At 37.4% G+C, this 27,591-nt stretch overlaps 1 long non-coding RNA gene and 1 other non-coding gene across 5 annotated transcripts in view; one reads left to right on the top strand and one right to left on the bottom strand.

Moving 5' to 3' along the window:
* LOC126952097 (uncharacterized) overlaps positions 1-27,591 on the top strand; it is a 122,772-nt gene that overhangs the window by 4,026 nt on the left and 91,155 nt on the right. The gene's annotated exons all lie outside the window — the stretch shown is intronic.
* Positions 6,297-6,433, bottom strand: LOC126954068 (small nucleolar RNA SNORA46). The gene has a single exon (XR_007725517.1). It is a non-coding gene; the product is annotated as a small nucleolar RNA SNORA46 (small nucleolar RNA).

Below are 27,591 nucleotides of genomic sequence, written 5' to 3'. Positions count from 1 at the left end.
TCTGTTGTTTCCTGACTTTTTGATGGTCACCATTCTAACTGGTGTGAGATGATATCTCCCTGTGGTTTTGATTTGGATTTCTCTAATGACCAATGATGATGAATTTTTTCATATTTTTGTTTGCTGCATAAACGTCTTATTTTGAGAAGTATCTGTTCACATTCTTTGCCCACCTTTTGATGGGTTTGTTTGCCGAGACCAGCTCAGTAGCGGAGACCCTAACCCAGTGGCACTAGAGGAATTAAAGACACACACACAGAAATATAGAGGTGTGAAGTGGGAAATCAGGGGTCTCGCGGCCTTCAGAGCCGAGAGTCCCAAACAGAGATTTTACCCACATATTTATTAACAGCAAGTCAGTCATCAGCATTGTTTCTGTAGATGTTAATTAACTAAAAATATCCCTTGGGAAACGAAGGGATGGGCCGAATTAAAGGAATAGGTTGGGCTAGTTAACCGCAGCAGGAGCATGTCCTTAAGGCACAGATCGCTCATGCTATTGTTTGTGACTTAAGAAGGCCTTTAAGTGGTTTTCCACCCTGGGTGGGCTACGTGTTCCTTGCCCTCATTCCCATAAACCCACAACCTTCCAACATAGGCATTATGGCCATGATGAACATGTCACAGTGCTGCAGAGATTTTGTTTATGGCCAGTTTTAGGGCCAGTTTATGGCCAGATTTTGGGGGGCTTGTTCCCAACAATTGTTTGTTTTTTTCTTGTAAATCTGTTTAAGTTCTTTGTAGATTCTGGATATTAGCCCTTTGTCAGATGGATAGATTGCAAAAATTTTCTCCCATTCTGTAGGTTACCTGTTCACTCTGATGATAGTTTCTTTTGCTGTGCAGAATGTCTTTAGTTTAATTAGATCCCATTTGTCAATTTTGGCTTCTGTTGCCATTGCTTTTGGTGTTTCAGTAATAAGGTCTTTGCCCATGCCTACGTCCTGAATGGTATTGCCTAAGTTTTCTTCTAGGATTTTTATGGTTTTTGGTCTACATTTAAGTCTTTAATCCATCTTGAGTTAATATTTGTATAAGATGTAAGGAAAGGATCCAGTTTCAGCTTTCTGCATATGGCTAGCCAGTTTCCCCAATACTGTTTATTAAATAGGGAATCATTTCCCTATTGCTTGTTTTTGTCAGGTTTTCCAAAGATCAAATGGTTGTAGATATGTGATGTTATTTCTGAGGCCTCTGTCCTGTTCCATTGATCTATATATCTGTTTGGTACCAATATCATGCTGTTTTAGTTACTGTAGAATTGTAGTATAGTTTGAAGTCAGGTAGCGTGATGCCTGCAGCTTTGTTTTTTGCTTAGGATTGTCTTGACTATGCAGGCTCTTTTTTTGGTTCCATATAAAATTTAAAGTAGTTTTTTCCAATTCTGTGAAGAATGTCAATATTAGCTTGATGGGGATAGCATTGAATCTATAAATTACTTTGGGCGGTATGGTCATTTTCACGATACCGATTCTTCCTATCCATGAACATGGAATGTTTTTCCATTTGTTTGTGTCCTCTCTTCTTTCCTTGAGCAGTGGTTTGTAGTTCTCCTTGAATAGGTCCTTCATATCCCTTGTAAGTTGTATTCCAAGGTATTTTATTCTCTTTTTACCAGTTGTGAATGGTTTAGATTTTCTAGATTTTCAGTCATGATTTGACTCTCTGTTTGTCTATTATTGGTGTATAGGAATGCTTGTGATTTTTTGCACATTGATTTTTGTATCCTGAGACTTTGCTGAAGTTGCTTATCTGCTTGAGGAGATTTTGGGCTGAGACATTGGGGTTTTCTAAATATACAATCATGTCATCTGCACACAGGGACAATTTGACTTCCTCTTTTCCTAAGTGAATACTCTTTATTTCTTTCTCTTGCCTGATTGCCCTTGCCAGAACTTCCAACACTATGTAGAATAGGAGTGGTGAGAGAGGGCATCCTTGTCTTGTGCTGGTTTTCAAACGGAATATTTCCAGTTTTTGCCCATTCAGTATGATATTGGCTGTGGGTTTGTTATAAATAACTCTTATTATTTTGAGATACATTCGTTCACTGCCCAGTTTGTTGAGAATTTTTAGCATGAAGGGCTGTTGAATTTTAGCGAAGGCCTTTTCTGCATCTTTTGAGATAACCATGTGGTTTTTGTTGTTGGTTCTGCTTATGTGATCAATTATGTTTATTGATTTGTGTATGTTGAACCAGCCTTGCATCCCAGAGATGAAGCTGACTTGATCGTGGTGGATAAGCTTTTTGCTGTGTTGCTGGATTCTCTTGACCAGCATTTTATTGAGGATTTTCACATCGATGTTCATCAGGGATAGGCCTGAAATTTTCTTTTTTTGTTGTGTCTCTGCCAGGTTTTGGTATCAGGATGATGCTGGCCTCATAAAATGAGTTAGGGAGAAGTCTTTCTTTATCTATGGTTTGGCATAGTTTCAGGAGGAATGGTACCAGCTCCTCTTTGTACCTCCAGTGGAATTCAACTGTGAATCTGTCTGGTCCTGGGCTATTTTTGGTTGGTAGCTATTAATTGCTGCCTCTATTTCAGAACTTGTTCTTGGCCTACTCAGGGATTCTTCTTCTTCCTGGTTTAGTCTTGGGAAGGTGTATGCGTCCAATAATTTGTCCATTTTTTTCTAGATTTTCTAGCTTATGTGCATAGAGGTGTTTATAGTATTCTCTGATGGTAGTTTGTATTTCTGTGGCATTGGTGGTGATATCCCCTTTATCATTTTTTATTGCATCTATTTGATTATTCTCTGTGTTTTCTTTATTGGTCTGACCAGTGGTCTCTCTATTTTGTTGATCTTTTCAAAAAACTAGCTCCTGGATTCATTGATTTTTTGAAGGGTCTTTCATGTCTCTATCTCCTTCAGTTCTGCTCTGATCTTAGTTATTTCTTGTCTTCTGCTAGCTTTTGTATTTGTTTGCTCTTTCTTCTCTAGTTCTTTTTATTGTGATGTTAGGGTATCAATTTTAGATCTGTCCTGCTTTCTCTTGTGGTCATTGAGTGCTATAAATTTTCCTCTACACACTGCTTTAAATGTGTCCCAGAGATTCTGGTATATTTTGTCTTTGTTCTCACTGGTTTCAAATAATATCTTTATTTCTGCCTTCATTTCATTATTTAGGTTACCTAGTAGTCATTCAGGAGAAGGTTGTTTAGTTTCCATGTAGTTGTGAGGGTTTGAGTGAGTTTTTAAATCCTGAGATCTAATTTGATTGCACTGTGGTCTGAGAGACTGTTTGTTATGATTTCCATACCTTTGCATTTTCTGAGGAGTGTTTTATTTTCAATTATGTTGTCAATTTTAGAATAAGTATGATGTGGTGCTGAGAAGAATGTACATTCTGTTGATTTGGGGTGGAGAGTTCTGTAGATGTCTTTTAGGTCAGCTTGGTCCAGAGCTGAGGTCAAGTCCTGGATATCCTTGTTAATTTTCTGTCTCACTGATCTGTCTAATACTGACAGTAGGGTGTTAAAGTCTCCTACTATTATTGTGTGGGAGTCTAAGTCTCTTTGTAGATCTCTAAGAACTTGCTTTAGAAATCTGGGTGCTCCAGTATTGGGTGCATATGTATTTAGGATAGCTCTTCTTGTTGCATGGATCCCTTTACCATTATGTAATGACCTTCTTTGTCTCTTTTTAGCTTTGCTGGTTTAAAGTCTGTATTATCAGAGACTAGGATTGCAATCCCTGCTTTTTTTTGCTTTCCATTTGCTTGGTAAATATTTCTCCATCCCTTTATTTTAAGCCTATGTCTTTGCATGTCAGATGGGTCTCCTGAATACAGCACACCAATGGGTCTTGACTCTTTATTCAATTTGCCAGTCTGTGTCTTTTAATTGGGGCATTTAGCCCATTTACATTTAAGGTTCATATTGTTGTGTGTGAATTTAATTCTGCCATTAAGATGCTAGCTGGTTATTTTGCCCATTAGTTGTTGCAGTTTCTTCATAGCATTGATGGTCTTTACAATTTGGTATGTTTTTGCAGTGGCTGGTCCAGTTGTTCCTTTCCATGTTTAGTGCTTCCTTTGGGACCTCATGTAGGGCAGGCCTGTTGGTGACAAAATCTCTCAGCATTTCCTTTTCTCTAAAGGATTTTATTTTTCCTTCACTTATGAAGCTTAGTTTGGCTGGATATGAAATTCTGGTTTGAAAATTCTTTTTTTTTCGTTTCTTTCTTGAGATGGAGTCTCACTCTGTCGCCCAGGCTGCAGTGCGGTGGCATGATCTTGGCTAACCGCAACCTCCACCTCCCGGGTTCAAGTGATTCTCCTGCCTCAGCCTCCTGAGTAGCTGGGATTAGAGGTGTGTGCCACCATGCCCGGCTAATTTTTGTATTTTTGTAAAGACAGGGTTTCACCATGTTGGTTAGACTGGTCTACAACTCCTGACCTCATGATCCGCCCACCTCAGCCTCCCAAAGTGCTGGGATTATTAGCGTGAGCCACTGCACCCAGTCTGAAAATTTTTTTCTTTAAGAGTGTTGAGGCTGGACACGGTGGCTCACGCCTGTAATCCCAGCACTTTGGGAGGCCGAGGCAGGCGGATCACAAGGTCAGGAGATCGAGACCATCCTGGCTAACATGGTGAAACCCTGTCTTTACTAAAAATACAAAAAAAAAAAAAATTAGTTGGACATTGTAGTGAGCGCCTGTAGTCCCTGCTACTCAGGAGGCTGAGGCAGGAGAATGGTGTGAACTTGGAAGGTAGAGATTGCAGTGAGCCGAGATCACGCCACTGCATTCCAGCCTGAGCTACAGAGCGATACTCTGTCTCAAAAAAGAAAAAAGAAAAAACAAAAAACAAAAAAGAATGTTTGATATTAGTCCCCTCTCTCTTCTGGCTTGTAGGGTTTCTGCTGAGAGATCTGCTGTTAGTCTGAAGGGCTTCCCTTTGTGGGTAACTTGACCTTTCTCTCTGGCTGCCCTTAACATTTTTTTCTTCATTTCAGCCTTGGTGAATCTGATGATTATGTGTCTTGGGGTTGCTCTTCTCGAGGAGTATCTTTGTGGTGTTCTCTGTATTTTCTGAATTTGAATGTTGGCTTGCCTTGTTAGGTTGGGGAAGTTCTCCTGGATGATATCCTGAAGAGTATTTTCCATCTTGGCTCCATTCTCCCCGTCACTTTCAGGTACACCAATCAAACATGGATTTTGTCTTTTCACATAGTCCTATATTTCTCAGAGTCTTTATTTCTTTTCACTCTTTTTTTCTATAACCTTGTCTTCTCACTGTATTTCTTTGAGTTGATCTTCAGTCTCTGATATCCTTTCTTCTGCTTAATCGATTTAGCTGTTGATACTTGTGTGTGCTTCATGAAGTTCTCGTGCTGTGTTTTTCATCTCCATCAGGTCATTTATGTTCTTCTCTAAACTGGTTATTCTAGTTAGCAATTCTTCTAACCTTTTTTCAAGGTTCTTTATATTTGATTTTCTGGGATCTCTCTCTCTCTCTATACACACACTCTCTCTGTATACACTCTCTCTGTATACACTCTCTCTGTATATACACACACACAGAGACACTTTCCTGTGTGCTATAACACAGTTCCTTTGAGTGCTATAACAAAGTAGCATAGATTGAGTGGCTTATAAGCAACAGAAATTTATTTCTCACAGGTCTAGAGGCTCAATGTCTAATATAAGGGTGCCAGCATGGTTGGGTTCTGGTGAGGGCCCTCTTCACAGTTGCTGACTGTATTATTTCATTCTCATACTGCTATAAAGAACTACCCAAGACTGGGTAATTTATGAAGAGTTTTAACTAACTCACAGTTTTGTGGGCTGTAATGAAGCATGGCTGGGGAGGCCTCAGAAAACTTAAAATCATGGCAGAAGGCAAAGGGGAAGCAGGCATGAGTGGGGCAGGATAGAGAGAGCAAAGGGGGACGTGCCATGCACTTTTAAACCATTAGATCTCGTAAGAACTCAGTATCATGAGAACAGCACGGAGGAAATCTGCCCCATGATCCAGTTGCCTCCCACCAGGTCCCTCCTCCAACATTGGGAATTACAATTCAACATGAGATTTGGATGGGGAGGCAAACCATATCACACTCTCTTTACTTATGCAAATTTCTGCAGCCAGCTCCCCACAAAATGGATTTTTCCTTTATACTACATGATCAAGCTGCAAATTTTCCAAACTTTTATGCTCTGCTTCCCTTTTAAATATAAGTTCCAGTTTCAGACAATCTTTTTGTTCATGCATATGGGTGAGTGCTGTTAGAAGCAGCCAGAGCACATATTTTTAATTTTTAATTTGTTTGTTTTCAAAAATCAAATACAGTCATGTTCCTTAACTCCATACAGCAACAGCAGAATGGCATAAGTCAGTTGTGCAACAGAGAGAGCCAGGATTTTTCTTGCACTACAGTGTAACCAAGAATGGGGAATATTCCCATCCATAGTTCTAAATATAGTGCTACAGATCACATCTTGAATGCTTTGCTGCTTAGAAATTTCTTTCACTAAATAACTTAAATCATCTCTCTCAGATGCATAGTTCCACAGATCTCTAGAGAAATGGCACAATGCCACCAGTTTCTTTGCTAAAGCATAGCAAAAGTGACCTTTACTCCTGTTAGTTCCCAACAAGTTCCTCATTTCCATCTGAGACCACCTCAGCCTGGACTTCGTTGTCCATATCAGTATCAGCATTTTGGTCAAAACTATTGAACAAGTCTCTAGGAAGTTCCAAACCTTTCCTCCTCTTCCTGTCTTCTTCTGAGCATTCCAAACTGTTCCAACCTCGTCTGTTATCCAGTTCTGAAGCTGTTTCCACATTTTCAGGTATCTATATAGCAATGCCCCACTTCTCTGATACCAATATTCTGTATTAGTCCATTTTCACACTGTTATAAAGAAATACCTGAGACTGGGTAATTTATGAAGAGGTTTAATTGATCACAGTTTTGCAGGCTGCATGGGAAGCACAGCTGGGAAGACCTCGGGAACCTTGCAGTCACGGCAGAAGGTGAAGGGGTAGTGTCTTCACGTGGCCAGGAGAGACAGAGAGAGAGAAGAGGAAGTGCCATACATTTTTAAACCATCAGATCTCATGAGAACTCACTCACTATCATGGGAACAGCAAGGGGGAAATTTGCCCCCATGATCCAATCACCTCCCACCAGGTCCCTCCCCCAGTATTAGGAATTACAATTCAACATAAGATTTGTGTGGGGACAAAGATCCAAACCATATCACAGACTGTCAACTTCTCATTGTATCTTTACATGGTAGAAAGACAGTGAGAGAGCTCTCTGAGATCCATTTTATGTCACTAACCCCACTCATGAGGGCTCCACCCTCATGACCTACTCACCTTCCAAGAGTCTCACCTCCTAAACTGTCACATTGGGAGTTAGGATTCCAACATATGAATTTTGACATTAGGTATATAGCAATTCTTATAGTAATTTTTCCTCGCAAATGTCAACAATTTCAATTTTATTGATGAGGACATTTTGTGTTTCAAGGATAAAACATAAATCTTGACCTATCATATTCATTGTAAATGAAAATGACCCAGATTTTCTTTAATTTTTAATTTTATTGTTTTTTTGAAGGGGTTGACACACAGGTTTGGTCATAAGCACTCTATTTATTCTGTCACTTCAGGCAGCTTCATCCACACACGGCTTCTATTACACTGAATTCACACAAACTTACATATCCCAGAGCCTGAAATAGAGAGGGCCTATCTTAAAGATACATGTTGAAGGCTTTTATCTAAAAGAGTAGAAAGTAAATTGATAAAAATAAAGCCCATAAGGTTTTATAAGAAATTGTATCAGCTTGAACTATAAGACAGAGAGGCAATACAAAATTAAGAGAGGCCTTTGGAACTCCTGAATTACTATAGGCAAAAGGAAGTTAGCGAAGATGACTTAACTGTGAACATGAAACACTTTTTATGAAAATATCACTCAGAGGGATGAGCCAAAAGTCCAGAATATAGTCAAGAGTCATGGAGAAGTATTCCCAGGTAATAGGATTGAGCCTTGGTCAAGGGAATGGAAACATGTCTCTACATATATTTCAGAATTGCTATGGACCATGACTGTTTTGCACCTCTTTTGAATAGAAATGTCTATTGCAGGTATCCTATATTTATCTTATGACTATATGTTGTGGTTGGTGGGGATGTGATGATTAATTTTATGTGTGAATTTGACTGGGCTGTGGGCTTTCCAGATATATGATCAAGCATTATGATGAGTGTTTCTGTGAGGGTGTTATTTGATAAATATAACATTTAAATTGATTGAGTAAAGAAGGCTGACCTCCTGCATGTGGGTGGGCTTTACCAAGTCAGTTGAAGGGTAAATAGAGCAATAAGTTGACTATTCCCAGAATAAGAGGAAATTTCTTCTGCCTGAATGTCCTTGAGTTGGGACATCTTTTATGTTTGTTTGTTTTTATGCCTTTAGACTTGAATTAAAATATTGGCTCTTCCTAAGTCTGAAACCTGCTGGCCTTTTATCTGCATATAGACCTGATTTAGAGGACTTACACTTTCAGCCAAAGCCTGATGCTACAATGAGAAAAGACTCGTCAGGGGTCCTGGCAGAGGCTTAATGTATTTTGTTTTTATTATTTTTGTGATTTCAGTAGTTTTTGGGGAACAGTGGTGTTTGGTTACATGGATAAGTTCTTTAGGTGTGATTTCTGAGATTTTGGTGCACCCATTACCCAAGCAGTGTACACTTCACCCAATGGGTAGTCTTTTATACCTCATGCCCTCCCACCCTTCTCCCCAAGTCCCCAGAGTCCATTATGTCATTCTTATGCCTTTGCATCCTCATAGCTTAGATCCCACTTATAAGTGAGAACATATGATGTTGGATGTTTGGATTTCCATTTCTGAGTTACTTCACTTAGAATAATGGTCTCTAATTCCATCCAGGTTGCTGTGAATGTCATTGTTTCATTCCTTGTTATTGGTGAGTACTATTCTAGGGTGTGTGTGTGTGTGTGTGTGTGTGTGTGTGTGTGTGTCTATGTATATATGATATATATATATCTCACACTTTATCCACTCTGTTGATTGATGGCCATTTAGGCTGGTTCCATATTTTTGAAATTGTGAATTGTGCTGCTATAAACACGCATGTGCAAGTGTCTTTTTCATGTAATAACTTCTTTTCCTTTGGGTAGATACCCAGTAGTGGTATCGCTGGAGCCATTAATACCTCTTACCCTACCTGTGGCTTGGTTTCTTCTTGACCACCTTTCTAGGCCCTGCCAAGAAAACCCTTAGCTTCATTTTGCCTTTCATAAGTTACATACCCTTTTATTTGGATTTAGTTCTTGTTCTCATGGACTTCAGAGCCCACTTGTGCCCGCTATTTGGGATCCAAATTCTCTTTAGTCCATGATTACAAGCAAGAACCAGCCCCAATGACTTTCATATCAGACACATGGTTTTAGAACTTCAGACTCAGTTACTGCCTAGAAGGAAAGTTTGAGTAACACACAGCAAATCTACTAATGTTCTATTCGGTCACAGATATAGACTGGTCAAGTTATAACATGACTAATACTTTAGGTTTTCATATTATTGTTGAAAAAATTTCAGTAACATATTGTGTAGAAAATCTTTCATGTTGAGATATTTGCATCTATAGACATAAAGTTCTTCATGGTAATAGTTCATATTTTGTTTTGTTTCGCAGAGACAAGGTCTTGTTATGTTTCCCAGACTGGTCTCAAACTCCTTGTCTCAAGAGGTCTTCCTTGCTTGGCCTCCCAAAGGGTTGGGATAACAGGCGTCAGCCTCCATAACTGGCCTTTCATATTCTGTTGTTTTCCCTCTATTTCTTAATTTTGAATTTTCTCCATAGTTTTAAAATTATATTTATAAAAGTTTATAGTTTTTCCTTAAAGATTTATATCTTGAGTTTATTAATTCTACTATCTTTAGATTTTCAAATGCTGGATTTCTGCTTTAGTACCTACAGTTGTCCTTCTTAGAGTTTGTTTTGTTGAATTTTTCCCCTGAGTGTTTGAGTTGAATATATGGTTGGTGCCTTTACATTCTTTCAACGTCTTCTGAATATTGAAAACTTTATATATATAATATAATCTTCTTATTTTTTTAATTGACAAAATTTTACATATTTATAGTGTAAATGATGTTTTAAAATATGTATACATTGTGAAATGGTTACAAAAACTTATTAACATGCATTACCTCACATATTTATTTGTAGTCAGAACACTTAAAATCCACTTTCTTAGCAACTTTCAAGTATACAATACATTGTTATCAACTATAATCACCATGTGGTACATTAGACCTCTTAAACTTACTCCTCTTGTGGTGTAATTGAAATTGTGTATCTTTTGACCATCATCTCCTCAATCTCTTTACTTTCCCCACCACCAGCCCCTGATAGCCACCACTCTTCTCTCTCCTAGCATGAGTTAGACTTTTTTAGATTCCGCATGTAAGCAACATCATATGGTGTTAGTATTTCCGGGCCTGGCTTATTTCATTTAATATAATGTCTTCCAGGTTTATCCATGTTGTTGGGAATCTATGGAATGGGAGAAAGTATTTGCAAACCATACATCTGATAAAGAGTTAATATCTAAAATATAGAGGAAATCACATTGTTCAATAGCAAGAGAGCAAATAACCCAATTGAAAATGGGCAAAGGATTTGAATAGACATTTCCCAAAAGAAGACAAATATGTCCAACAGGTACATGAAAAAAATGCTCATATCAGAGAGATATAAAATAAAACCACAATGAGATATTACTTCACACGTGTTAGAATAGCTGTTTTGAAAAAGGTAACACGTTGGTGAGAATGTGAAGAAAAGGGAACTGTAGTACACTATTGGTGATCATGTAAATTAGTACAGCCATTGTGGAAGACAGGATGGAGGTTCCTCAAAAAATTAAAAATGTAACTATCATATGATCCAGCAACCCCACACTGGGTATATATTCAAAAGAAATGAAATCAGTATGTCGAAGAATATCTGCACTGTTATGTTTGTTGCTACACTATTCATAGTAGCTAAAATGTGGAATAAACCTAAGTGTCCATCCGTGGATGAATGGATAAAGAAAATGGATACAGGCCGGGCGCGGTGGCTCAAGCCTGTAATCCCAGCACTTTGGGAGGCCGAGACGGGTGGATCACGAGGTCAGGAGATCGAGACCATCCTGGCTAACACGGTGAAACCCCGTCTCTACTAAAAAAATACAAAAAAATAGCCGGGCGAGGTGGTGGGCGCCTGTAGTCCCAGCTACTCGGGAGGCTGAGGCAGGAGAATGGCGTGAACCCGGGAGGCGGAGCTTGCAGTGAGCTGAGATCCGGCCACTGCACTCCAGCCTGGGCGACAGAGCGAGACTCCGTCTCAAAAAAAAAAAAAAAAAAAAAGAAAATGGATACATACAGAATACTATTCAGCCTTAAAAATAAAAATGTTACATATTTAAAACAGAATTCTTGCTTAAATTCTGCTTTGGTCACATCCCATTTTTTTGACATGTAAGATTTCATTGTTTGAATTTTAAAACTGACCTGCATTAGTATCTTGATTTTTATTTTAATCTTTCTTTTTTGCCAGAGAATATTTTAAAACTTAAGTGTTTTTTGTTTTTGGTAGTTTGTCAGTCAACTTTATGTGTGTGGGTTAATTTTATTGTAGCCAGCTACTTCGGTCTATTCATTCTCAACTTTTGGGAATATATAGTTTTTATTATGTCCTAGTGTATGATTAACTATTGTACAAACCTTAGTATAGATATCGTATCCTAATTCAACTGCATTATTTTATTCTCACTCTCTTTAAATTTAAAATACAAATAAGTATTAAATTTTTGTATTTTGTACAAATAAGTATTAAATTTAATTTGCATAAAATACAATTAAATATTAAATTTTGCTTATTTGAGATCAAAAGCTGAGAAAAGAGTGTGAAAGTCTTCCATTACAGTTGTGTTTTTCCTTACTTACCTGTATTTCTAAGTTTTGGCTTTTTATAATTTGATCCTGCATCCCCATGTTTGTCATGACTCTTACAATGTTATTGTGAATTGTATATTATTTAAAATATGAAAACATTCTTGATTAATAAATGCTTTTCCCTTTTCAAAATCATCTTTTTAAAAATTCAACTTTTAAGTTTAGGGGCACGTGTGCAGGTTTGTTATATAGGTAAACCTGTGTCATGGGGGTTGTTATATAGATTATTTCATCAGCCAGATGTTAAGCCAAGTACTCATTAGTTATTTTTCCTGATCCTCTCCCTCAACCCAACCTCAACCCTCTGTTGGATCCCAGTGTCTGCTGTTCCTCTCTCATCATTTAGCTCCTACTTATAAGTGAGAACATACAGTATTTGGTTTTCTGTTCCTGCATTAGTTAGCTAAAGATATTGACCTCCAGCTCCATTTATGTCCCTCCAAAGGACATGATCTCATTCTTTTTTATGTCTGCATAGTATTCCATGGTGTATATGTACCAAATTTTTCTTTATCCAGTCTGCCACTGATGGACATTTAGGTTGATTCCATGTCTTCGCTATTGTGAATAGTGCTGCAATGAACATATATGTGCATGTGTCTGATATAATAGAATGATTTATATTTCTTTGGGCATATACTCAATAATGGGATTGCTGGGTTCAATAGTAGTTCTGTTTTTAAGTCTTTAAGGAATCACCACATTGCTTTCCACAATGGGTCAAAATCATCTTTTCATTTTAGAATAGCTTTAGATTTTTTAAAAAGTTATTAAGATAATACCTTTCCCCACAATTTTTCCTATTACTAATATCTTACATTACCATGATACATTTGTCACAGTAAGAAAATATTGGTACATTACTACTAACTAAACCTCAGACTTTATTCAGATTTCACAAGTTATTATTATTATTTTTTAAACTGGTATCTTTTCTCTATTCCAGAATCCCATTTAGTAATACCACATTACATGTACTTGTTGTAGTTGTTGTGTCTCCTTAATCTCTTCTGGTCTGTGACAGTTTCTTAATCTTTTCTGTGTGTGTGTGTGTGTGTGTGTGTGTGTGTGATCTTGAAAGTTTTAAGGAACAGTGATCAGTTATTTAGTAGAGCGGAAGATTTATCTGACGTTTTTCTCATGGTTAGACTGGAGACATGACTTATTACTGGTGATGTTATCCTTCATACCTGGGCAAGATAGTGTTGGATAGTTTTCTCCACTGTAAAGTTTCTTCTCCTTCCTGTCTCCCCTCTTTTTCTCTTTCTTCATATTTGATTCTTTGGAAGCAAATCATTCAGAACAGTCCATATTTAAAGATTTAGGGTGGGAATAATTAAGTTTCACCTCCTGGAAGGGAGAAGTCTTTCACATTTAATTGTATTTTGAGATTTCTTTCATTTGCACTTGACTTGTGAATTTTTATCTGCCTTTAAAAAAATTGTTAATCTGTATCATTTTTTCATATGTTACTTTTACAGTTGAATTCTATTTTACAAGCCAATGTGTACCTCTTTGTCTTTTATCAGAGTAATTCCTCAAGATTTTATCTTTATTGATTGATTTCTAAGGGATACTACTTGCTTCTAACATGTTAATCAGCAATGTAGGCTCTGGCATAGCTTACCAACCCTAACAGTGGCAGGGAGTTGCTCTGTGTAATGGTGTAGTACTCCGCTGTCTTCTCCATGGTGGGTGAGTTCTCTGGATGGGGTCAGCTTTCTTCACATATCATGGAAGTGAAAGGGGACAATTGAAATCTATTTTGAAAGAGTGAGTAATTTCTAAGCAAGCAATGTAACCTAAAAAATAATCTCTTATTTTGTAATACCATAATCTTTCTGGTTCAGATTTTAATGGCTACCATTTGTACATTTGGCATTATCCTGGACGCTTTACGTATAACATTTTATTTCATCTTCCCAACATTCCTAAGGGTAAGCCTTGTTCTTCCCATTTAAGATGACAAACTCCTCCTAGGAAATAGCAGAAGTTTGAAAACAAGCCCATCTTATTTCTACACCTTCTTTTCTACTGCACCAATCCCCTAGTAGGCAGAAAAATCCCTGACAGCACATTCCTTCTGCTTCCTACCCTTTCCTGGAGGCTTCCAAAATGTTACTATTTATCTGATTCAGGCTCAGAATCAAATAGGCAATTTTACTCTCCTGCTCCCATTAAGTAGTGCAAAAATCAGTAAGTGGTGGTCTAATGCAGGCACACAACAAAGAAAACAGTAAAAGTCACAACGTGAAATTGTAAGGAGAAAAGAAAGCCAACCTTAAATAAATTCAATTCGGCCAGGCACGGTGGCTCAAGCCTGTAATCCCAGCACTTTGGGAGGCCGAGATGGGCGGATCACGAGGTCAGGAGATCGAGACCAGCCTGGCTAACACGGTGAAACCCCGTCTCTACTAAAAATACAAAAAACTAGCCGGGCGAGGTGGCAGGCGCCTGTAGTCCCAGCTATTTGGGAGGCTGAGGCAGGAGAATGGCGTAAACCTGGGCGGCAGAGCTTGTAGTGAGCTGAGATCCGGCCACTGCACTCCAGCCTGGGTGACAGAGCGAGACTCTGTCTCAAAAATAAATAAATAAATAAATAAATAAATAAATAAATAAATTCAATTCAACAAACACTAAATTAGTCCCCTGCTCTATGGAGATCCTTGGGAAGATCAAAGAGTGAATTAGACACAGTATTTCGACATTAGGAACTCTCAGATTTTTATTGAAGGAAACCAAAATATTTCTCTCCAAAATAGTGAGGATTGTTAGATTACGAACACTGAAAACACAGGGGAACACTCTGTCTCAGGCTCTGCTTGCCTGATGGCAGGCCATCAATCCTTCCTTGAGACAGAGCTTGCTTATCAGCCCAGAGAAGTCACCAGGAGGCAACAGAAAAAATTGCAGACATATTTTACTGTCTTCCTACGTTTTCCTACCTTTTGAAAGACTGAAACTGCTCTCTCCTTTGTCTTTCTGCTATATCAGATTGATGGTTCTTTGTGGAAATACTATTTAAGCAAGTCCCCTAAGCCACTGCCTTGAGAGAGGAATACTTTTGAACTGAGGCCTCTCCTGCATGATGGGTACAACATGCATTAATAAACTTCCGCTTGTCTCTTTTGTTAATCCGATGTTTGTTTTCAGGAAACGATCTCAACGAAGAGCCTAAAAAAGAAAGAAAAGAAATTTTGTTTTCTCCCCTACATAATAAATAAGCAAGAGTTGCTTTTTATAAGAATGGGAGTATCCAGAACAGGAGACCGTATCACGACAATGAGGATCACAGTCAGAGGGCTTGTCTCCATTGACATTTAAGCACCATGCTCTGAGCCCTGAGTCAGTGACTCAGTTGGAAAGAATGACCTCAAATGGCCTGTTGTGTATTAGCCAAGAAATTGCAAATTTTAAAAGACTTAAGAAGTTTCCTAGACCGTTCAACTTCTCCCTAGCATACAAAGGAGAGAGTATAAAAAGTATAGAAGACTTTTTTTTATTTCAAAATTTTTTTATTTACCTAAATTTGTGTCAAGTAGACACTTCACAGACTTTTCAGAAAGTTACTAAACATTAGTTCGGCATAGCACAATATTTCTAATATTATTGTATTAATATTACCCACATAAATTGATTATAAATTTGTTTCTCCCACTGTGAGTAGTATCATTTTTTAAAAACCTAATGTATTTCAAGGAAACAGAACATATTTGTGATAGATAGTTCAGTTGGTATTTGCAATGCCCAAGTTGACTTGGAAGAATTGAAACCTACCATACTATTATTCCAAATTTTGATCATAAGTGCCCAAAGTGTATGTTTGAATCTTAGCTTACAAAGTGCATTTGAAACTAAAATGTTACAGATTTTTTTAAGCTCAAGACTATCTGTACAATCTTCTCTCTGATTTGAAATATTTTTTTTCAGATTTCAGTGGGGTTATCTTCAAATCTGGTATTTGTTGAAATGGTGTCTGTTCAAAAGTTGGACATTGTGTTACACCTTATCTAATTTGGTGACATTAGTTGTATCAAGTTTCCTATGTGCAGTCTCTGTCCCTCTGCAAAACTTGTAAAGAGAATCCTAGCCCACACTGGTAGTTTAAGATTTTTAAAATCTTAGTGTACTAAAGTTTAAAAATAAATAAGTTCTATTAAAGAAGATAAGTAGAAAAGTACTGTATTTAGCTTCAGGGACGTGGTATGAAGCCTTGCCTTATGATTTAACTACATTTCAAATTGCAAGACGTGAATAAAGATAAAACTTTATGAGACTATAGTTATTTCTTGTGCAACACTTGCTAGTAAAAATTCTTCTCTGCCTTCATTTATCTTTATTTTTAGTTTAAAAGCTAAAGCCAAGTCAGGAAGAGGAAGACAAGATGAGAAACGCCAAATCAAGGTAAACATTGCTTTAGCAAAGGATAGAATTGTGAAGTAAACCAGAAGGAACGTTATCATGCCTGTCATCTAGGTATCTCCCCACATCTCCTCCCTTGCAAAAAAACTTGCTTTACTTCTCTTGATATTCTTTCTATAAAACAGATATTGTGTGGTCTTTTTTTTTTTTTTTTTTTTGAGATGCAGTTTCGCTCTTATTGCCCAGGCTGGAGTGCAATGGTGTGATCTTGGCTCACCGCAACCTCCGCCTCCCAAGTTCAAGCGATTCCTCTGCCTCCGCCTCCCTAGTAGCTGGGATTACAGATGCCCGCCACCACGCCCAGCTAATTTTTTGTACTTTTAGTAGAGACGGGGTTTCTCCATGTTGGTCAGGCTGGTCTCGAACTCCCAACCTGGTCTCGAACTCCCAACCTCAGGTGATCCACCCGCCTGAGCCTCCCAAAGTGCTGGGATTATAGGCATGAGCCACCATGCCCAGCTTAAAATAGATACTGTTAGAGAAAACATTTCTGCATTCTCATCTTGTAGAAAAATATGTTTCATATGAAATGTGTTTCTTTTTCTCATTTCCAGCTGATAGAAATATGAAAGATATTTAAGCCTTGCCCAGATGTTGAACAGATTTCTTAATTAATACTATAAAGACTAAAAAAAAAAAAAAAAAAAAAAAAAAAAACAACTTTAAAAAGAGCTTAAATTTGATAATCATCTGCACATTTTGGTCTACACCTGAGTTTCAAACTCATGTGAAAGTACTGTGAAGGTTTCAGAAGATTCTCTATTTCTTCTTATTTTCAGGTATATATACCTAAGTAGAAGGTATTTCAAGGGCTGTTTTTAAAAGATGGCATTTTGGCATCTTTGCTTCCAGCAGTAGTTGGTCAAAGAGCTTTTTTAAAAATTTTGTTAACCTTGCATTTCATGAAAGTGGCTAAAAAGAAGAGTTAAAACAGCATAGTTGATGGCCTGAAAGGCAAAGATAATTACCACATGATACTAAATATAAAGCGCTAAATTTCTTCAATTAAACTGAAACTTTTGATTACTTTAATGAGGGAATCAAGTCAATGGATTAGTTAACACAAATAATTAACCTATTATCTATTACAGGGACAAAAAAGCTGGAATTGAATAAACAGTAGTCATTGGAATACTTATAATAGTAATAAACTTAAAGTTTTAATGTGCAAATTATTAGGATTATAAAATATTCCATTATTTTATATTAACTGAAGGTGATAAAATATGGGAAAATCACTTTTAATTTAGTAAAATTGTTACTCAAAGATAATTTTTATTTTAAAAAAAGGGTGCTTGGTAAGACAGCTTTCTTTTCTCTTCAAGTTAACAGTATATAATAGACACAGAGTTGAAATAACTCATATTAAATTAATGTTGCAATGAGTTAAAACTTTAGGGCCTGTTGGAAGGCATGCTTGGTTTGAGATTTGGGAGGGGCAAGGGGCAGAAAGATATGGTTTAACTGTGTCCTCACCCGAATCTCACCTTGAATTGTAATAATCCCCACGTGTCATGGGAGGAACGCAGTGTGAAATAACTCATACTTACTTTACTACTGCCTCCTTCATATGCATTGCCTCTCAAATAAACCTGGTCTAGCACATTCATGGAAAAAAAAAAAACAATAAATCAACATATCGTAACTTGGTAAATATATGAAGCTGAATTCAGTTCACCCATCTGATGAACCTGACAGTTAAATTCTAAGAAAATGTCTATCATGTTCCCATGAATTTACAATGAATGACACTGCCCAATTGTTGCATATAACCTAACCCTTCACACATCTCCACATGCAGACACTTGGCAGTTTTGGTGTGATCAAATAAGCAACAAAGTAGTTGTGTGTCAAAAAACAAAGGAAAAGAAGAAAAAAGACTTTTCTATATCAACATAAGTCCATAGTAGCTTAAGAAATTATAAAATACAAGAATTCCAAAAGGCATAGTGGTGAACATAAGCCAAAATACTGTAAAAGTTTGAAGAGTGGCTGAAGTTAGATAACTTTGGTTGGTTTCTGCCATGTGTTCCCTGCCTTTTTTCTTCTCTGTGCTCCTGCCTGCCACTCTGTCCCCTAGTGGCCACATACAGTCTGACCCAGGAGATCATAGTAGGCTAGGAAGTAGGGAGTAGACCAGGAAGCTCAGCTACCACTGAGTGACACTTAAAATGAAGTCATGTTACCAAGAAGACATGACGTTTTGTGTGCCTGGATTAAGCCCTATTAACTAGCGTGGGATTTTTAACGTTCCCTTCTGTTCTAATTTTCCTGGATACCTGACTTATTTAAAATAACAAGTCTGACTCAATCCATCTTTGTTTCCTTAGCACTGCATCTTAGTTGCTGTGCCCCATCCACTGCCTGGGGCTCGTTGTGATTGGACACATTGCCCAGAAATCAGGATGGAGTATCTCACTATCACCTGAGAAATATTAAGTCAAAGGACCTTTCACTGTTGTCCCTTATTTATTCATTTATCCAGTTGTTCATTCATTCATCCATGTATTAATTAATACATTTATATATTTATTCAGTATCTCCAATAGAAATTTTTAAAGTAGAATCATCAATAATTAGTAACTGATTGGATATACGTGGAAATAAATGGAGACGTCTACCAATTCTAGTTTTGATAAAATCCAGACTTTGCCCCACAAGTATCTGCTACCAGGGAGTCAGATTACAACCCTCAATTTTGCACCCCTCTCCTTCCTGACTCCATGATACACCCTAGTAAAGGAATACCTCTGTCTATAGCCTACTATTCTCTCTCCTCTCCATGCTCTTCTTTTACAGCCTGCCTTTTATGCTTCTTGGGGAGGTTGCTTCCATTCTCAATTTGACTTAAAACTTCAGAGAGATAATTTCATATTAGAAGTTAAACATGTAAATTGCACAACCTTATTTTTGCTATTTAGTATAAATGGCAATTAAACTCCATATTCCAAAAGCTTTCCTTAAAAGGAATAGTGACTGGATAAGCTAAATATCTTTAGGTATTTATAAAGCATAGTAAAATATTTAATCAGCAAATGGAATTTGGTGTACATTTCTTATTTTCAGAAAAACTCTTTCTGTGTCCATTCTGTGATTTTATCATGTTACCCTTATAACGGAAAGGAAAAGCTTAATTTGGAGAATTGTATTAGTCCATTCTCATGCTGCAAATAAAGACATACCCAAGACTAGGTAATATATAAAGGAAAGAGGTTTAATGGACTCACAGTCCAGCATGGCTGGGGAGGCCTCACAATCATGGTGGAAGACAAAGGAAGAACAAAGGGACATCTTACATGGCAGCAGGCAAGCAGGTATGTGCAGGGGAACTCCCCTTTATAAACGCATCAGATCTCATGAGATTTATTCACTATCATGAGAACAGCATGGGAAAAACCCACCCCCATGATCCAATTACCACACCCTTGGTTCCTCCCATGACACGTGAGGATTATTACAATTCAAGGTGAGATTCGGGTGAGGACATAGTCAAACCATATCTTTCTGCCCCTCACCCCTCCCCAGTCTCATGTCCTCACATTTCAAAACCAATCATGCCTTCCAACAGGCCCTAAAGTTTTAACTCATTACAACATTAACCCAAATGTCCAAGACCAAAGTCTCGTCTGAGACAAGGCAAGTCCCTTCTGCCTATGAGCCTGTAAAATCAAAAGCAAGTTAGTTACTTCCTAGATACAATGGGGGTATAGGCGTTGGGTAAATACACCCATTCCAAATGGGAGAAATTGGCCAAAGCAGAGCGGGTATAGGCCCTACGCAAGTCCAAAATCCAGCAGGACAGTCAAATCTGAAAGCTCCAAAATGATCTCCTTAGACTCCATGTCTCACATCCAGGTCACACTGTTGTAAGTGGTGGGTTTCCATGGTCTTGGGCAGCTCCAACCCTGTGGCTTTGCAGGCTACAGCCCTCCTCCTGACTGCTTTCATGGGCTGGCATTTAGTGTCTGTGGCTTTTCTAGGTGCATGATGCAAGCTGTCAGTAGGTCTACCATTCTGGGGTCTAGAGAATGGTGGCCCTTTTCTCACAGCTCCACTAGGCAGTGCTCCAGTAGGTACTCTGTGTAGGGTCTAGCACTATACATTTCCCTTCCTCACCGCCCTAGTAGAGGTTGTCCATGAGGGCTCTGCCCCTGCAGCACACCTCTGCCTGGACATCAAGGCATTTCTATACATCCTCTGAAATCTAAGTAGAGATTCCCAAACTTCAATTCTTGCCTTTGTGCACCCACAGCTTCAACACCACTTGGCAGCTGCCAAGGCTTGGGGCTTACACCCTTTGAAGCCACAGACTGAGTTATATCTTGGCCCCTTTTAGCTGTGGCTGAAGAAGCCACAGGCACCAAGTTCCTAGGCTGCACACAGCAGGGGCCTCTGGGTCTGACCCATGAAACTACTTTTTCCATTTAGGTCTCTGGGCCTGAGATGGGAGGGGCTTACTTGAAGGTCTCTGACATGCCCTAGAGACAGTTTCCCCATTGTCTTGGTGATTAACATTGGGCTTCTCATTACTTATGCACATTTCTTCAGCAGGCTTGGATTTCTTCCCAGAAAATGGGTTTTTCTTTTCTGTTGCATGGTCAGGCTGCACATTTTTCAGACTTTTATGCTCTGCTTCCTTTTGAACACTTTGCCATTTCTTCCACCAGATACTCTAAATGATCTTTCTCAAGCTGAAATTTTCACAAATCTCTAGGACGTGGGCAAAATGCCACCAGTCTCTTTGCTAAAGCATAACAAGAGTCACCTTTGCTGCAGTTATCAACAAGTTCCTCATCTTCATCTCAGACCACCTCAGCCTAGACTTCATTGTCCATATCACAAGCAACATTTTTGTCAAAACCATTCAACCAGTCTCTAGGATGTCCCAAAGTTTCCCACATTTCCTTGTCTTCTTCTGAGCCCTCCAAACTGTTCCAACCTCTGCTTGTTACCCAGTTCCAAAGTCGCTTCCACATTTTCGGGTATTTTTACAGCAGCACTCTACTCCATTGGTACCAATTTACTGTATTAGTCCATTCTCATGCTGCTAATAAAGACATACCTAGTCTGGGTAATTTATAAAGGAAAGAGGTTTAGTGGACTCACAGTTCCACATGGCTGGGGAGGCCTCACAATCATGGCAGAAGACAAGGAGGAGCAAAGTGACATCTTACATGGCAGCAGGCAAGAAGACATGTGCAGGGGAACTACCCTTTATAAAACCATCAGATCTCATGAGACTTACTCACTATCACGAGAACAGCATGGCAAAAACTCACCCCCATGATTCAATTTCCTCCCACTGAGTCCCTCCCATGACATGTGTGGATGATTACGATTCAAAGTGAGATTTGGTTGGGGACACAGAGCCAAACCTTATCAATCATGAAAAAAATGTAATGAAGAAATTACACATTTCAAAAATGTGAGCTACTTTTTAAGTTATTCTCAGTACACATCTTTTATTTCTATAAAGTATTTAAAGCAAATACTTTGTATGTAAAACTGCATTCCATGGAAGATATGTGATTGATTGCCAGGCAAGTGATAAAGACTAGCTTTGACATGGTCTTTTTATTTTTTCATACATGAGAGAACCCTATGTTTGAACTCACTAGTTCAGAGTCCACCTTGTCAGCTAACAATTGGTGATTAGAAGAGACTTAATCCCAATGTAACTCCCAGAGGTATGCTGGCAAAAAGAAAACACTGGTGATTCTGCACTTCCTTCACATAAAAATCTATTCTGAAGAGGTTATTATAAGTCTTTTTTCATCCCCTGTATCTTTGAAGAAGTTAGGAATGGTAACTATTACCTTTTTGATTATGAATTTACAAATAAATACTAAGTGGAAAGTGTTCATTTTCCTGGCTCAGTTATGTATAGACAAGGCATATCTTTTTACACTGGTCTACACAAAGCCTAGGTCTCTTTTCTAAGATGTTGGAAAATCGAGTGAAAAACGATTTTAACAGTTCCTGTTCTAATTTTCTCTAAATCTTCTTTCTTTCTTTCTGAAAACATTGAAAGCTAATAAGAAGACATAAAGAGTTTACCTTAGTTTCAGAAAAAGTAAATTCACATGCAATTTATTAGGCATTTACATCCATTTTAATGATACCTACATTGGCCAATGCCACCTCCTAACAATGAAATTATCCAAAATTTCTGTGTCCTCTATGTCAAAAAGATAAACTCAAACAACCTGTTTAGGGCAAACATACAATTTCCTTACAAACATATAACTATGGAAACAAACAGAAAGTCATTGGAAGGAAAAATGATTGATAGTGCTCAGTATACTGGAGCATGACAGCCTGGTTATCCTGGCTCCACTGTCGGATGTCTAGGATGGCTAATTTCATTCAGAACCTGATGCCCTCTTTTGAGAGAAGAACATCTCAGACAGACCCTTGCAGCCAGTGTCTTTCACTGTAAGTCTCAGGATAACCACCAACCCAATTTGACTTATGTCTGGCCTCCAGCATGTTCTTTCTGCTGTCAGTTTCCTTGACATTCCACAAGTGGAACCAGAATTCAGATTTGTTTCATTTAGATCAAAGGTCGGCAAACTTTTTCTGTAAAAGTCCAGATAATGGGGCCGGGTGCGGTGGCTCACGCCTGTAATCCCAACACTTTGGGAGGCCGAGGCAGGTGGATCACGAGGTCAGGAGATGGAGACTATCCTGGTTAACACGGTGAAACTCTGTCTCTACTAAAAATACAAAAAATTAGCTGGGAGTGGTGCCAGGCACCTGCAGTCCCAGCTACTCGGGAGGCTGAGTCAGGAGAATGGTGTGAACCCGGGAGGTGGCGCTTGCAGTGAGCAGAGATCATGCCACTGCACTCCAGTCTGGGTGACACAGTGAGACTCCATCTCAAAAAAAAAAAAAAAAAAAAAAAAAAGTCCAGATAATGAATTTTTTAAGCTTTGTGGGCAAAGAGGCAAAATTATGGAAATTACATAAATGTTACATAATCAGAGAGAAAACAAATTTCCACAAACTTTTTAATTGATGAAGTTCAAATATAATAACAATTATAATTGAGTACTACAGCATTCAAGTTATTTTGAGTACTACAAAATATGTATTTTTTTAACTTTTTTACTTTGTACCCAAATGAGCTGAAATAATTTTAATACAAGTCTAATAATGAGAAGAATGGAGTTCTCTCTTCTGGGAGTTGCAGGTTTGCTTAACTGAAATTCATAGTGTTTTTTCTTATCAAAATCAGTTACAAATATCATCTGTTAATGCTATCCATAATGAACTTTTATGTGTTTCATATTCCAAAACATCTTTTAGCACAGATGGCACTGCCAAATACTGTTATCAATCCACTAGCATATGATTATAATCATAATTAAAACTTGAAATACATTAACACACTCCTATTAGATTCTTTTGATATTTCGCTTTTAGCACGTCACTACATTTTGGATGAATAAGTTCTAATTGAAGGTTAGGTGAAAGCTTCTCAATGTCTTAGTGAAATATATTTTGAAATATGAAATTTCCTTTTCATTTGCATCAAGGTCTAAAGAGTTCTGCTGAAACTGTAGTTTGAGTTCAAAGAACATATCCACTAAATATTCATATAAGGATGAAAATCTTGACTGTTGCTTTAACTTTTGCCAACACGTGGTTCAAAATTGTCATTGAAAAATATTCGTTGCAAAAATGACTTCATTGCAGTATCATTCACATATAAACTCTAAATTCTCTTGCAATTTTAGATTGAATTAAGTAATCAAGTCTGCAGTAACAGAAAATTTCCAAAGCTGTTTAGTATTAAATAATACTGATTTTGGGCAATTATTCATGTTCAAGACAATGTCAAAAGCTTAGTAAAATTGTCCAAATAAGTCATTTTCTTCTCTACACTTTTTTTTTTCCCATCATTAATTATAACACATCTTAGCAGATACCACTTCAGATTTTACTGAATTGTTGCTTTCTCATTTTTGGGGGGGAAAATACTCTCTCCTGTAATTATTCCACATGAACTATTCATATACACTAATTCTTCAGTCATCTCAAACTTGGCATTAATTCCTCAAGTGAAAAATAACTCAGCACTATTGGTAACCCCTGTTAACTTACCAAGAGCCAAAAATAACCACTAAACACAATTTGCTTTGTTTATTAATTGACTATTGACATTGCTCCCAATGTCCTCAACTCTTTGAACTGTTATTCTCATTAAAAGGCTAATAATCTTCAGTAGAGTTTTCTCTAGGCAGATATTAACTATAGCTGCAATCAAATGTGATTTAATTAATTCACCATTTGTAAATGAATTTCCTTGCTTAACAAATGAGCAATGTAGACATGTACTTTGGTCACAGTCTGATTTTCATTTTTTATTTTTGTGAAGAAATTCTGCTGTGACAAAATAGTCCATGTTACATTTTTTTTATTATTACCTTTTCTGTGAGTTGGGAGAATACTGTAGTGCATGCATAGTTTTTGGTGACGCTGATGTATGTTGCATTTTATCACAGCTATAGTGTCACTGCATAATAAATATAACCCTTCACAATTGAATTCAATAATAAAATAACCTACATTCCATTGTGCCTCAGAGGTGCAACTTTCAGAGCCCCATTTTCTCTTCTTCTTTTGACATAATAAATACCTATTGATAATTTATAAAAATTACGTTATGGTGGAGCAATATGCATGACATATTGAAATACTGCTGAGTTACATTTGAAATATTGTTGAGTTACAATTGCATCACTGTGATCTGTAGTACATTGAGCAGGAGTGTGAAGTCATGAGAGTGTCACATATGGTTTCTGTTGTCATTACTTAACTTTGCCAGTATAGCACAAAAGCAATGGTATATAGTATATGAACAAATGAGTGTGGCTGTGTTCCAATATTATTTTATCTATAGATAATGAAATTTGAATTTCATATCATTTTCAAGTGTCACCAGATACTATCTTTTTGAGTTAATTTCAACCACTTAAAAATGTTGGAAAAAAAAACCAGCTGGGTGCATTGGCTCATGCCTGTAATCCCAGCACTTTGGGAGGCTGAGGTGGGCAGATCACAAGATCAGGAATTTGAGACTGGCCTGGCCAATATGGTGAAAGCCTGTCTCCACTTAGCCAGGCATGGTTGTGGGTGCCTGTATTCCCAGTTGCTCGGGAGGCTGAGGCAGGAGAATTGCTTGAACCCAGGAAGTGGAGGTTGCAGTGAGCCGAGATTACACCATTGCACTCCAGCCTTGGCAACAGAGAAGACTCTGTCTCAAAAAAAAAAAAAAAAAAAAAAAAAAAAAAAGTTAAAAACCATTCTTAGCTCATGGATGTACAGAAAGAGGCAAAGGGCCAGGGCCAGGTTTAATCCATGGGTCACAGTTTGCAATCCTATTTAGATCAAAAGTTTCACATTGCTGCCATTTCTATTTTCATTCATTAAAAAGGAGGAGGAGGAGAAAGACGAGGAGGAGGGAAAAGAGGAGGAGGAAAAGAAGGATGATTTTTAAATGTCTGAGCTACTTAATCTTACTCCTGTCCATGATGTGGAGAGAAGGAGAGATAGAGGAGGAGAGAAAGGAGTAAGGGGAAGATTAGGTATTTATGTACATCTCACTAAAGCCAGCTCCTTGTGGTCATAGTTCACTTTCTATCTCTAGAATCACACTTGAGCCCTTTGTGACTCTAGTTTTATACTGAGAATATGAAATAACTCACTTCTATAGTCCCAAAGTCATATTTAGAATAAATGCTTTAGGATTATTAGTCATACAAATATTTACTGACTTGTTCTCCATACCTCAATATAAACCATAAAATGAAGCAGCGAAATGTTCATAAATTTTCAAATGTCTGGGTTGCTCATTCTTATCCATGTCCACGTTGTGGGTATACATTTTTGAACATGTGTTATATATAAACTGTAGCTCTCTCCATCTCTACGTCTGCTCTCAAACACATCCTTAAGAAGGAGAAATCATATGGAATTTGATTGAAATACTACTTTGCAGGAAGGGAAACTAAGACTAAACAATTTATATTTAGTATGATGTCTTTTATAATAACACCACACTCAATGGGGCATAAAAGAAAAAAAAAAGCTTCTTAGAAGAATAATGGTGGAGTCTATTGCCCTAAAAAGGACAGGACAAAATAAAGCTAAATAACCATAGCCTTTCATTTCACATATGCATATGTGTGTGTGTGTGTGTGTGTGTGTATCTGTTGTGAGATATATATATATATATATATATATATATATCTGTTGAGAGAGAGATATATATATCTGTTGTGAGATATATATATATCTTGTGAGATATATATATATATCTGATGTGAGATATGTATATATCTGATGTGAGATATATATATCTGTTGTGAGATATACATATATATCTGTTGTGAGATATACATATATATATCTGTTGTGAGAGAGATATATATATCTGTTGTGAGACATATATATCTATTGTGAGACTATATATATCTATTGTGAGACTATATATATATCTGTTGTGAGATATATATATATGTTGTGAGATATATGTATGTATCTGTTGTGGGATATATATATGTATCTGTTGTGGGATATATATATATCTGTTGTGAGACATATATATACACACACACATTTGCTTTGTGAGATTTTGTTTTATAATCCTAGTGACCACTTTGATGAAGATTAACTGTCAGATGATCTAGAGTGAAAAAAAGCAAGTTTTCTTTTGGAGGATTTACTGAACCTGAACTGAAACTCTTACCTACTTATAATCATGTAATTAGAATGCATTCCATCTTCCTGAACAAATGAGATTGTTATAAACATTTGAACAAAGTCAGAGGTGTCATTTGAGTTGGTAGGCATGGAATAGACCAAAAAGGGAAACTTCTAACTGCTGAGGAAAGTGATTAGATTTCCGAAAAGGGGGTAAAGGATTGAAATAAGAAACATGAAAAAGGACTTCTTTAGGAAAATGTGATTTTTTCAAATTAAAGAGGGAAGTTGTGAAGGAGGATATTTTGCGAGGATGTCTAAGTGTGGAAATATAAAGAAGTAACTACATTAACTACACTGAAAACAGTTCCAATTTCCTTCTTTCTTGTTGTATTACCACCTAGAAATTTGTCCATCTCCTTATGACCTTTGCATATCAACATGTTTAATTTGGTGGAGGCTGATAATT

Source organism: Macaca thibetana, chromosome 4 (genome assembly GCF_024542745.1).
Source record: "Macaca thibetana thibetana isolate TM-01 chromosome 4, ASM2454274v1, whole genome shotgun sequence".
Lineage (NCBI taxonomy): Eukaryota > Metazoa > Chordata > Mammalia > Primates > Cercopithecidae > Macaca > Macaca thibetana.
This window is presented reverse-complemented; position numbering and strand designations above follow the sequence as displayed.